The 11,948-nt window shown below is 40.1% G+C and overlaps 1 protein-coding gene across 1 annotated transcript in view; it reads right to left on the reverse strand.

The window, feature by feature from the left end:
- The window catches only part of FBXO42 (F-box protein 42), a 135,338-nt gene extending 126,118 nt beyond the window's left edge, over window positions 1-9,220 (reverse strand). The window contains exon 1 of the mRNA XM_044667795.1: window positions 9,049-9,220. The gene's annotated coding sequence lies outside the window, so the exon portion shown is untranslated. The remainder of the gene's footprint in view (window positions 1-9,048) is intronic.
- Between the last annotated feature and the right edge of the window lie 2,728 nt (window positions 9,221-11,948).

Below are 11,948 nucleotides of genomic sequence, written 5' to 3' on the forward strand. Positions count from 1 at the left end.
TTGTCCCCTCCCTTGATTTACTTCCCTTTCTACCCCCTCCCTTATTATTCCCCTCTTTTTACTTTTTAAGGCCTAATGAATTCCCTCCCTCCTCTCCTCCCCTCCCTTTTTTGATCTCCCCACTCCCCTGCTCCCCTTGGTTGATCCCTTTTGACTTTCTCAGTAGGGTTATATAGAATTCTGTATCCCAATGGATATAGCTACTCTTCCCTCTCAGGGTTAATTCTGCTGAGAGTAAGGTTTAAATATTACCTCTTAATGCTTTCTTCCTCTCCTTTTTATAATAGTATTCATCCCCTCCCCTTCCCATGCTCTCTTTCTGTGGTATAGAATATCCTATTTTTCTTATTCATTCAAGTTTCTCTTGATGCCATCTACTATTCACCACCCACCTCTTTTTTTCCCCACCCCGTCTCATCTTAGACCATTTAGTGCTCCAACCTCTCCCTATGAATAATTCTTCTAACTACTATAATAGTGAATACAGTTTTTGAAAATTACACATAACCTTTCTCCATATAGGAATACAAATAATTTGATCTTATTAAGGGCCTTAAAGGGGTAAATTTAAGAATAAGAGTTTTCTTTCTTTCCCTTGTTTCTTATTTACCTTTTCATGTTTTTCTTGTGGTTGGATATCGAACTTTCCATTTAGTCCTGGTCTTTTCTGTGCAAATACTTGGAAATCTTCTATCTTGTTGAATGCTCATACTTTCCCCTGGAAGTATATAGTCAGTTTTGATGGGTAGGTGGTCCTTGGTTGTAGACCCAGTTCTCTTGCCTTTCTGAATATCATATTCCAAGCCTTGTGGTCTTTTAGTGTGGAGGCTGCCAGGTCCTGTGTGAGCCTGATTGGTGCCCTTTGATATCTGAATTGTCTCTTTCTGGCGTCTTGTAATAGTTTTTCTTTTACTTGGAAGCTCTTGAACTTGGCTATTACATTCCTGGGGTTGTCTTTTCAGGATCTAGTGTAGAGGGTGATCTATGGATCCTTTCAATGTCTATATTGCCCTCTTGTTATAGAACTTCAGGGCAGTTTTGCTGAATAATTTTTTTTAGTATGGAGTCCAAATTTCTATTAATTTCTGGTTTTTCAGGAAGACCAATGATTCTCAAATTGTCTCTTCTAGACCTGTTTTCTTGATCTGTCATTTTCTCAGTGAGGTATTTCATGTTTGTTTCCTTCTATTTTATCAGTCTTTTGATTTTGCTTTATTTGTTCTTGCTGTCTTGAGAGATCACTGGCTTCTAATTGCCCAATTCTAGCCTTTAGAGACTGGTTTTCCTTTTCAATCTGGTCTATCTGGTTCTTTAAGGCTTCCAGCTGGTCATTTCTGGTCTTCAATTTGCTTATCAATTCATTTTATTTCTGAGCTTCATTTTCCAATTGCGAAATTCTGCCTTTTAAACTGTTATTTTCTTGCCAGATCTCTTCCATCTTTCTCATAATCTCAGATTTGAACTCTTCAAGATCTTGTGACCCATTTTCATTTTGGGGGGAAGGTTTGGATGTCTTTAATTGTTTGTCCTCCTCTTTTCTGGGTTTTTTCTGTGCAGAAGTTATCAAGTGTTTAAGCTTTTTTTCTTGGTCTTCTTGTTTATTTCTTGGGCCTTGATTGGCATCATTATGTTTTATCTGCCAGAAGTCTGAGTAAGGCAATCTGATTCTCTTTGTATGGAGTTAAGGAGCAGTTTTTTGCTGAGGCTACTTTGTGAGTCTCTTGGCTTCTCTGGGGACCCTCCTGGGGTCTCTGGTCTAACTGTTTTCAGGGTTGAGCCCCCGGGTTCCTAGCCAGCTGCCCAGAACTTGGAATTTGGCCCACGTTTGCTCCTCCACCTGAGATTTTCCCCTGAGTCTGAGTGCGCTGGATGCTGCTGCTGCCTCTCTCAGCCCCATTCTCATGACCAAGGTCTGAGTTTTCCAGCTTCCTGGGGTCTCTGACCTAGCTGTTTTCAGAGTCAAGCCCCCATGGTCCTAGCCGGCTGCCCACAGCCCAGAACTTGGCCCACGCTTGCTCCTCCACCTGAGATTTTCCCCTAAGTCTGAGCGCGCTGGGCTCTGCTGCTGCCTCTCTCAGCCCCACTCCCGTGTCCAAGGTCTGAGTTTTCCAGCCACCTGGGATCTCAGGTCTTGCTGTTTTCAGGGGCAAGCTCCTAGTAGTGCCAGCTAGCTGCTAAGGAGCTAGATTTTGTGCCCCCGCTCGCTCTAACTCTGGAGCACAGCCTCTGACTTTGGTACTGTGGGTGGGGTGGGGGAGGGTTGATCTGCTCATGTTTTGATGGGAGCTATTCCCCCCCTCATAGCATGGAAGTGCCCAAATCCCACGTACCTTCGATACTGCGCCCTATTGTGGGGTCCCTTCTTTCATCTGGATTTTGTTTTCTCGTCCTTTGGAAGTATGCTATATCAGTTTGTAAGGAGAGAAAGTCGCCCAAGTTCTACTCAGCCATTATCTTAACCGAAATCCTGATATCCTAACTTCTAAACTAACCTGATTTCCCTTTTCAACAGGGTCACTAAACTGATCAATCAGATGAATGCAACAGATATGGTATTTATGGATTTTGGCTAAATACTTTTTAAAGTTTCTCATGTGACTCATAAAAAAATAGAAATGTGGAATAACTGACAATAAGAGTTACATGGATTAAGAACTAAATGAATAATGAGACCCAAAAAAGAAAAGTTTAACGAGTCAATGTCAACTTGGAAAGGGATCTTCACACTATCACTGACCTATAGGAAAGTACAGACAGAATGTTAACAGAATTTTCAGAAGACTCAAAAATGTGAGAAATAGTTAAAGCTCTGATTGTCAAAATAAGTATCAAAAAGATTTTTATAAGCTAGAAAGATGGATCAAATCTAACAAGATTAAAGTAAAGGATTAAGTATAAAGTTCTACATTTAAGTTTAAAAAATCAGTGGTACAAGACTCAAGTTGAATAGGTATGGCTATAAATAAGTTATATTTACAAAAAACAACAACAAAAGATTGGGGGTTTAAGTGAACTACAAACTCCATAAGAGTTGAGACCATGTAACACAGCAGTCACAAACAACCTGGAGTGATGTGTGGTTACATAGCCAACGTACAGAGTGCCAAAGAAGAAGCAACTGTACACTTGGCACCCATTACAGGAAGGCAATGACAAGAGAGAGAGAATACAGAGAAGAGAATGGTATGTCAAGGAGACCAATGGAAGAGGTCCATGAAGATAAAGGAACTGGGAAGATTTAACCTGGAGAAGATTCAGAGAGATGTGAAAATCTCTTCAAGTCTTCAAATATATGAAGGGTTGTCACATGAAAAAGAGATTAGATTTGTTCTGCTTGGCTCCAAAAAAGTAATGAGGGAAATTGCAAAGAGATGGAATCCCACCTTAAATTAAGGGAAAACTTCTTAATATTTAGGATTATCTAAAAGTTAAATGGGTTATCCCAGAAGAAATAGTTTCCCCATTTCTAGAGTCTTCCAATTAAGAAAGGATAGATAATATTATCAGGGATGTTGCAGAAGAGATTTCTATAGGGGAAAACCTCTAAGGTCACTTCTGACTATGATTCTGGAAACATAATCATAATCAGTTTTTAACTGGTAACTATCTATAGCAAAAGAGTATACAGAACTGGAGTAAAGAGTGGGTCACTGAAAAGAGTTGATAAAGCAAAGTTCAAAGGAAAAACAAAAATTATTAGGCATAACAATAAGCTAAACACTTGCTCTCTCAAACTCAGATACAGAAAAAATCTATGTAGAAAGAAGCTATAATCTTCAAGTGAAAACTAAAGAGGCAATCCAGCAGAATATACAATGACTATAATACTGTGTTTCTTAGAAAGAAACAGATTACTGACAAAAACTTTAAAATTATATTCAAACAGATAGAAGTTATTTTCCTGCAGCACATCTAGCAAATTATTTTTTTAAATAAAAATTATATGTTATTGATAAGAACATCTCAGTATTAATCTTTCTCCAGGCTGTGTTCCAATATTTATTTCATTAGGAAATTTACTTTGCATATAGCATGAAAAAAAAATCAAACCCTCAAAAGTTAGAGAGTTAATTAAGATCAAGAAGGAAATACAAAAATTTAAGACTATAATGCTACGCTGGTGAGTTTCTTAACACATTTTGAAATTAAAACATAAAAAATACTATGCACCCAAAGAATGCATTCCTCTTTAAATCTAAAAAAATGTATACTTTTATAGAAATTGGAATTAGGTCAATTCTTTTTATGACTAGACAAAGTTAGCAGATGAATTGGTATTTCATCTAAACTTCAGAAAAGTAAAAAAATCTTATGAATGTTTTGTTTTTCAAAAATAATGATTAATTTATAGTTTCTCATTAAAAAAGCTCTAAAGCTTCTTAAACTAGATGATAAAGACAATCATCCACCTCTAGAGCAGAACAGAATGGCACAAAATGAAAGGAAATGTAGGTGAAAAAAAATTTTCACAAATGAAGCTCCAGAAGAAATTTCAGAGGAAAACTTTAATTTAAATCAAATTCAACAGCTTTCCATTAAACGTGTGAGTCAGAAAATGTAAAATCAAAGCTACCAGGCACCCATAACATAAATTTTACAAGACATGGAGGAATGTCACAAGAAACTATTTAAAAATAGGTTGATATGTGAGCTAATACTAAGCAATTTTAAAGTATGACTTAATCGTCTGCAATTCACTTCCCTCTACATGTAGTTATATAGACTGTCACTTTTTTTAAAGAAAATTTTCCTTTCTCTATCAAGAACAATACCACACCAAACCCTTAAAAAAAAATCATTCACTGTTAGGTTGTAAATTCTGAGTGCTTAATGAACATATTACCTTACTTAACATAAAGTATCTTTGTAAATAAATATCTGTTCTGCAACTGATATCACAGAAGGCTAAGGTGAAGTCAATTAAGCAGCTACTTAATAAGCTGGAGACATTTCACTTGGCTATTTAAATAGTTCAAAAGTTCTTTCTTCACACAAAAGAATCTTTGGTCATATTATAGGAATAGATTTCTACCCTCTATTACACACCAAGAAGAGACTTTAGATAAAGACACATAATTAATATTTCTAATTAAAGAAGAACTACATTCCACTCTTTAATAAACGTAATCAAATAAACATACATGGTGAGCTTCTTATACTGGATTACTAGTTAAAGTCATTTTTATCCTAACGATGCCATTCAATCCTCAGTAATCCAAGACATGTTAGCAATTGTAATATTTGTGTTTGTTAGCTTTGTATAAAACTCACTCTCAAAAATATTCTAAGACTCCCTTGCACTTTGAGAGGCTAAAAGTCTTAAGTTAAGAAAGGTCACAACAATGAGTGAATATAAGAGAAAAGAAATCCTATGATAAGATCCCAAAGGGCATGACAATTTTTTTAAACTTTTTTTATTCTTAAAGAAATTATCTACCCCCTGAAAAATAGACATTTCCATGAAGAACTTAAATATTTATTGGCTGTAAACTGACCCCTAAATGTGCATTTAGGGTAAGACTACAAAATAACTCAATTTATAAAGCACTTTTATAATTGTTGACTGATTCAAAATAGGCACAAAATTGCAAAAATCTACATATCATGGTCTGGGGGCAAGAACACTAGACTACTCCCCATTCTGCCTGTATGACCTGGGACAAATCATATAACCTGTTAGAATACATATGAATTTTCTTGTTCGTTAAATGAAGGATTGGGCCCGATGGTCTCTATATAGTCTCTCCTAGTTCCTGAGTGTAATGTCTTTGGAACCTCAAAATTTTTGATACAAATCTGTGTATTCATCTCTTGCAGAGAACTGCCAGAACTGGCTATCCTACAAATAAGACCCTCCATCTCTCAGTTCTGGGCATTTTCATATCCCATGTCTGGAATGCTCTCCCCACTTTGCTGTAACTACTGGCCTCACTGGCTTCCTTAAAGACTCAACTAAAATCCCACCTTCTCCAGAAGTCTTCCTCAAACCCTTGTAATTCCAATGCTTTCCCTCTGAATTGTTTCCTATTTATCCTGTGCTATGCATAGCTTGCATGTATATCTTTATTTGTACATAGTCTTCCCCATCAGACTGTAAATTCCTTGAAGACAAGAGCTGACTTTTGCTTTTTTGTATCCCAAGAGCTTAATAGAGTGCCTGGCACATAATAGGTTTGTTTTTGTTTTTTAACTCTTAACTTCTCTCTTAGAATCAATACTAAAAAGCAGTTCCAAAGCAGAAGAGTGGTAAATGCTAGACAATTGGGGTTAAACGTTTTGCCTAGGGTCACACAGCCATTAAGTGTGTGAGATCATAACTGAACCCTGAACCTCCGAAATCAAGCCTGGCACTCTATCCATTGAGCTACCTAGCTATCCTTACTTAATAAGCTCATAATAAACACTTATTAAATGAACTGAATGAAAAGATATAGATAAGCTACTCATCTATACCTTAAGAGGGTCTCAGAAAGCTGCCTTCTCAGTAAAAAGTCTGGCCCTTGATCATACAACTAAAATATATTAGAAGTAGAACTTGAAATCTAATCTTCCAGCCTCTCCAGGCCAGACCTGCCACTGCATCTGCTCCTTCAAAAAGCTCATCAAATCCACAGGCTCTGTTGGCATTCTCCTTTCTTTTACCCTGGGTTATGGATTATACCCAGAGCTGTACAGAAACAATGAGGCACTATGCCTTTTGTTCTTTGTAAACAAGATTTTACCTTCTAATAGAAATAACGAATGGAGAAAACTCCTTAAAATAAATTTTCCTGCTTATTTTCCTTTCCTGATTTGGAGTCTGGGAAACATTTCCACCCAAAACCAGAACACTAAAGAAGGAATGAGGCTATGGGTGACATGAAGTTGCACTAGAACCTGATTTTCAGCACAGCAATGCAATATTCTCAGCAAGTCAGCATAATGTTAAAACAATCACATTGGTGTGTTTTGCTGCATTCAGGAATTCTCTTAGCAATAGCAAACAACAATAAACCCCCAAGAATCTCCAATCTTTATGGGAAAGACTTCAGTTTTTGAAAGAAATAAAATAAAGAGTGGCAAATATCCTGATGTTAAATGGTATTCAACCTAAGCCGTCATTTTGACAATCAAAAATACGGTGAAACAACAAATTCACCTATTAATATAAATGATATAACTGTCTTATAATAAAGCTATTCTTTAAATAGAAAATAGAGTATAAAATGATACAATATATACGATCCAGAAATTTTATCAGCTTATACAAATGACTATACCAAAGTTATGAATTTGACAGTCACCAGTGCTAACTAGAAACTTGCACTGTCAGATTTTTAAATGTTAATTCTAAATAACCTATATATTTCAAAAAATCTTTTGCCCCTTTGGATAAATGATTTTCTCATTCTTGGAAAACTACAAGCTAACTATGTAAGTAAATTATTTCGAGTAGGCTCAATATTAAGTAATAACATATTTTAACATTTTCCCAAAGTATAATTGCAGCTCAAAGCACCACTTTCAAGTTAAATGTAAGGTTAAAAACTCCAGAATCAATTCAATTTCACTATACAGCTGTAAGTACACAACTGGGGGGGGGGGGATGAGAGCAGCATAAAACATAATGCAATATTGCTACAAAAATAAGTAAGAAATATCCTGATACACTGAAAGTTTATCTCCATCTGTAGGGACCAGTATTCAAGGAGGGAAAAGTTAAATCCAAACACCATCCCAATTAAAGAAAATCCCCTAACATCAAGCTAATCTAAAGACTTAGCAGACAAAGCAAGGGGTTAATCCTTGAACGGCATCAAAGGGCACTCACAAATGTGAACTTCAGTTAAAACACAAGATCTCAACATTCCTAGAGACAAGACTAGCAAGACCTTTCAACTGTTATTTCTGCATTTCCCTAATTAGTTGCCACCCTTTGACACCGCCTCACATTAACAAGCTTTCCACCACCCAAGCCCTTTTCCTTTCTTCAACCAAGGAGAGCTCTAGCTCCCATCTCTTTCCAATAAGAACAATACTTTGTAGGGGCTAACTAAAAAGGTTTCTAGGATCATAAATTTAGAGCTGAGGGACTTCAGAGGTCAAAAGTCTTTTAAAGGGTTTTCAGAATCTTTCGAACCCTTTTGGAGCGGCAGCCCTTCGTCCTAGAGCCAATGGGATGGGGGGAAAATCAGGGATATAAAAGTCAGGGGTGGCCTTCATCCTCTTGGGCATAGCAGGTGATTGTGTCCCGGTGCTAGCTGGCCATTTTTTTCTTTCTCTGGCTGCATTCCCTCTTTTCCTTCATAATTTTGTCCAGAAATTTGGGAGGGAGAGGGAAGAGAATGATCCCTGATCCAGAGGAGTCGCCCCCATAAGACAGACATTTACACCTTGGAGGGGGAAGCCAGGAGGGGGGCTGTAGACAAGGTATCTTCAAAAAGGAAAGAGAGGGGCTGGGCTTAGAGAGCCTCAGTACCTTTGGAGGGGAGGGACACTAATGAGAGAATGCAGGGGTGCTACCTCCTTCAGAAGGGAGGTTAGAGAAACTGGGGGGAGGTCAGTTAAGACCTTCAGGGGGAGGCAGGAGAGGATTTGTGCCTTCAAAGAGGACACACTAGGAAGGAGAGGGTAGGGGGACTGCACCCTCAAAGGGAAGGCTAGGAAGAAGACGGAGGAAGGTTTGCACCCTCAGAAGAGGGGCTGGGATGGGGGTTTGCACTCTCAAGGGAGAAACTAGGGAAGAGAAGAGACATTGCGTCCTCAAAGGGGAGAGTCTGGAGAAGGACGGTGCACCTTCGGAGGGAAGCCTCCAAGGGGAGGCTAGGGAGGTTGAGCAGAGGGGTTCCCCGGAAGAGAGGCCAGGGAGGTGGGCCGCACCCCAAGAGGGAGACTGGCAGGGGATGGGGGCATACAGGCCCAGGAACCCCACACCTTAGGGGAGGCTGGGCAGGATCTTCCCACTAGGGGGTTGGGGGGAGGGTCCACTAGCCCGAGGCTCGCTCTGCTCTCGCCAGCCGAGCGGGCCCCAGGGAGCTGGTGAGTCCCTCGCTCGGGGAGCGGCCTCACCTGGCCCGGCCACCGCCCGCTCTTGCCCTCGCTCCGCGGCCGCGGCCGCGCGGATGGATGGACGGACGGACCCGGGAAGGGCAGGAGGGGAGGAGGGCGCCGCGCTGCTCCGCGCCTCGGGCCAGGCAGCTACCGCTGTCCCCTCCTCACGGCCACCGGATCCCCGAGCTCCCCGGAGCCGCCATCTTCCTCCACTAAACGCCGATACTGCCGCCGCCGCTGCCACCAGCTTCGCCACCGCCGCCGCCGCTCCGGCCCGGGGAAGACAGCGAGACTGCGCATGCGTCAAGGGCCGCCCGGGGAAGGCCGGGCTGGCACGGCGCAGCGCGCGCACGCACGCACGCACGGACCTACGTACGGAGACACGAGGTCCAAGTTAGACTGCCTCGCGTGGAGAGGCGGGGCTCCGAAAGAGGCGCCATGTGGAGAAGGGAAATAGGGAGGGAGGGTGAGGTCTGAAGGAGTGAAAGGCGGGCCTGAGACCTTCTTCCCGTCGTCCCTTGCTTGTGTTATTGTTGTTCTTTATTTAGGAAGAAGAGTGACTCCCAGGAAAGAATAGAGGAGAGCCAGCCCGGGAAATCCGAAAAATCCCTAACTCTTTTGAGGTTCTGTTTACTCAGCTGTAAAACAATGGGTGAGACGTCGCCAGATGACCTTAAGGCCCTGTTCATCTCTAGAGTTAGAAGCCTAAGAAATAAGTTGCCTTGTAGGTGTATTCCAGCCCCCGAAATGGAAGTACCTGAGGCATTGATCTTCACAACAACATACACAAACCACACTGCCTCCCAATTAATAACGATAGCCATTATTCACATGGAATAGTAATAATAGCTAACATTTATATGGCACTTATTATGTGGCAGTCACTGCTAAGCGCTTTGCAATTATTATCTCAGTTAATCATAATAACAATGATAATAGCTAACATTTCTATGGCACTTACCATGGACCAGGCATAGTGGTTTATATTTATTGTCTCATTTGATTTCCATAACAACCCTAGGGAGGAGGTGCTGTTATCATCCCCATTTTTCAGTTGAGGAAACTGAGGGAGGCAGAGGTTAAATGACTTGCTAATTAGTGTCTGAAGCAGGATTTGGACTCAGGACTTCATGACTCTAGGCCCTGTGCTCAATTCATTTGCACCAGTGAGCTGCCTGCCAACAATGAGCCTTTTAAGGCACAGAACAACGTTTCTGGATGATGCCTTTTCTGATCTGCCCCTTCAACTGCTAGTGCCCTCCCTCCCAAACTGCCTTATATTTAATTACTTTGTATCTATTTGAATTTATTCCCTTTATATTTATACACTGTATATACTTATGAACTCCTTAAGAGTAGAAATTGTTTCATTCTTTATATTTGTCCCTGGCTCTTAACTGGGTTCTAGGCATCTGGTGGATTCTTAATAAATGCTTGTAGATTAAGTGATTAACAACATAGGAATGGAGTGGCTAGTTGACTCAGTGGATAAAGCACTGGAGAAAAGAGGACCTAGATTCAAATTTGGCCTCAGACATTTCCTACCTGTGTGACCCTGGGCAAGTCACTTAACCCCAGTTACCTAACTCTTACCCCTGTTCTGCCTTGGCATGGATACTTAGTATAGATTCTAAAACAGAAGATGAAAGTTTAAAAACAAAAACAAAAACAGGATAGTTGATTTACAGTCCAGAGTCCAAACCCTTCACTTTATAGAAAAGGAAACAGAAGCAGGTAGATTGACTTGCCCAGGGTCAGACAGCTAGCAAGTGTCTGCAGATAGATTTTAACTTGGATCTTCCTGACTGCAAGTCCAATATTCTATCTTACTTGGCTGCCTCTAAGCTCCACTTTCCTCAGAGCAATCTCGTGAGAGAAATAGTGTATCATTAGTCAAAATCATTCCATTTTACAGATGGAAAAACCCACTGAACACAAAAATAGTAAATGTCTGAACCAGAGTACAAACCCAGAACTACTAAGTTTAGTATGCTCTCCAAGTATCACATGGCATAAAAGAGTGCGAACTAAGAATCAGAAAGATCTGGGTCTAATCATGTCACTTAATAATTTAAATGGTTCTCTATTGCCTCTAGGTTCAAATATAAACTCTTCTCTTTGACATTTAAAACTTTTCATAATTATCAAACCCACATTTTCAGCCTTATTATACAGTATTCCCCTTCTTGAATTGTATAGTCTTGTCAAACTGGCCTTCTTGCTGTCCCTCACACAAGGCCCTCTGGATCTCATCTCTGTGCCTAGCATACCCTCTCTCCTTCCCTCCACCTCTCAGAATCCCTTATGCTATCTTCTATGTAAAGCCTTTCCTATTTCCTTCTCATGCTCTCCACCAAAAAATTACTTTATAGTTGTATATTCTTTTACATGTAGGTATTGTCTCTCCCTTTAGAATGTAAGCACTTTGATGGTAGAGACTCTTTTTTCATCTTTGAATCCCTAATGTCTGGAATAGTGCCTGACAAATAGTAGGGGCTTAATAAATGATTACTGATAGGTTGATTGATTATATCCCAACCCTTTCTCAAACACTAACTAGCTATGTGACCCTAGGCAAGTAACTTTATCTCTCTCAGCCTCAGTTTTCTCCTCTGTAAAATAGGTTTTACAACTCCTCACAAGACTGTTGTAGGATCAAACTTTCAAACTCTCTCTTTCTTTCCCTCTCTCTGTATCTCTCTCTGTCTCCTAGAAGGTGTAAAAGGGGAAACAGATTATGGTTGGACTGGATATTTAGTTTGGTCGCCAGGAATCAATTACCTGATTCCAAAATAAAAGACCCAAGTCAGGATGACTTTTATTTTTATTTACAATTTGGAAATGGTGAAGGTAGGAAAAATGAGAGAGAGAGAGAGAGAGAGAGAGAGAGAGAGAGAGAGAGAGAGAGCGAGAGAGAG

This window comes from Gracilinanus agilis, chromosome 3 (genome assembly GCF_016433145.1).
Source record: "Gracilinanus agilis isolate LMUSP501 chromosome 3, AgileGrace, whole genome shotgun sequence".
Classification (NCBI taxonomy): Eukaryota; Metazoa; Chordata; class Mammalia; order Didelphimorphia; family Didelphidae; genus Gracilinanus; species Gracilinanus agilis.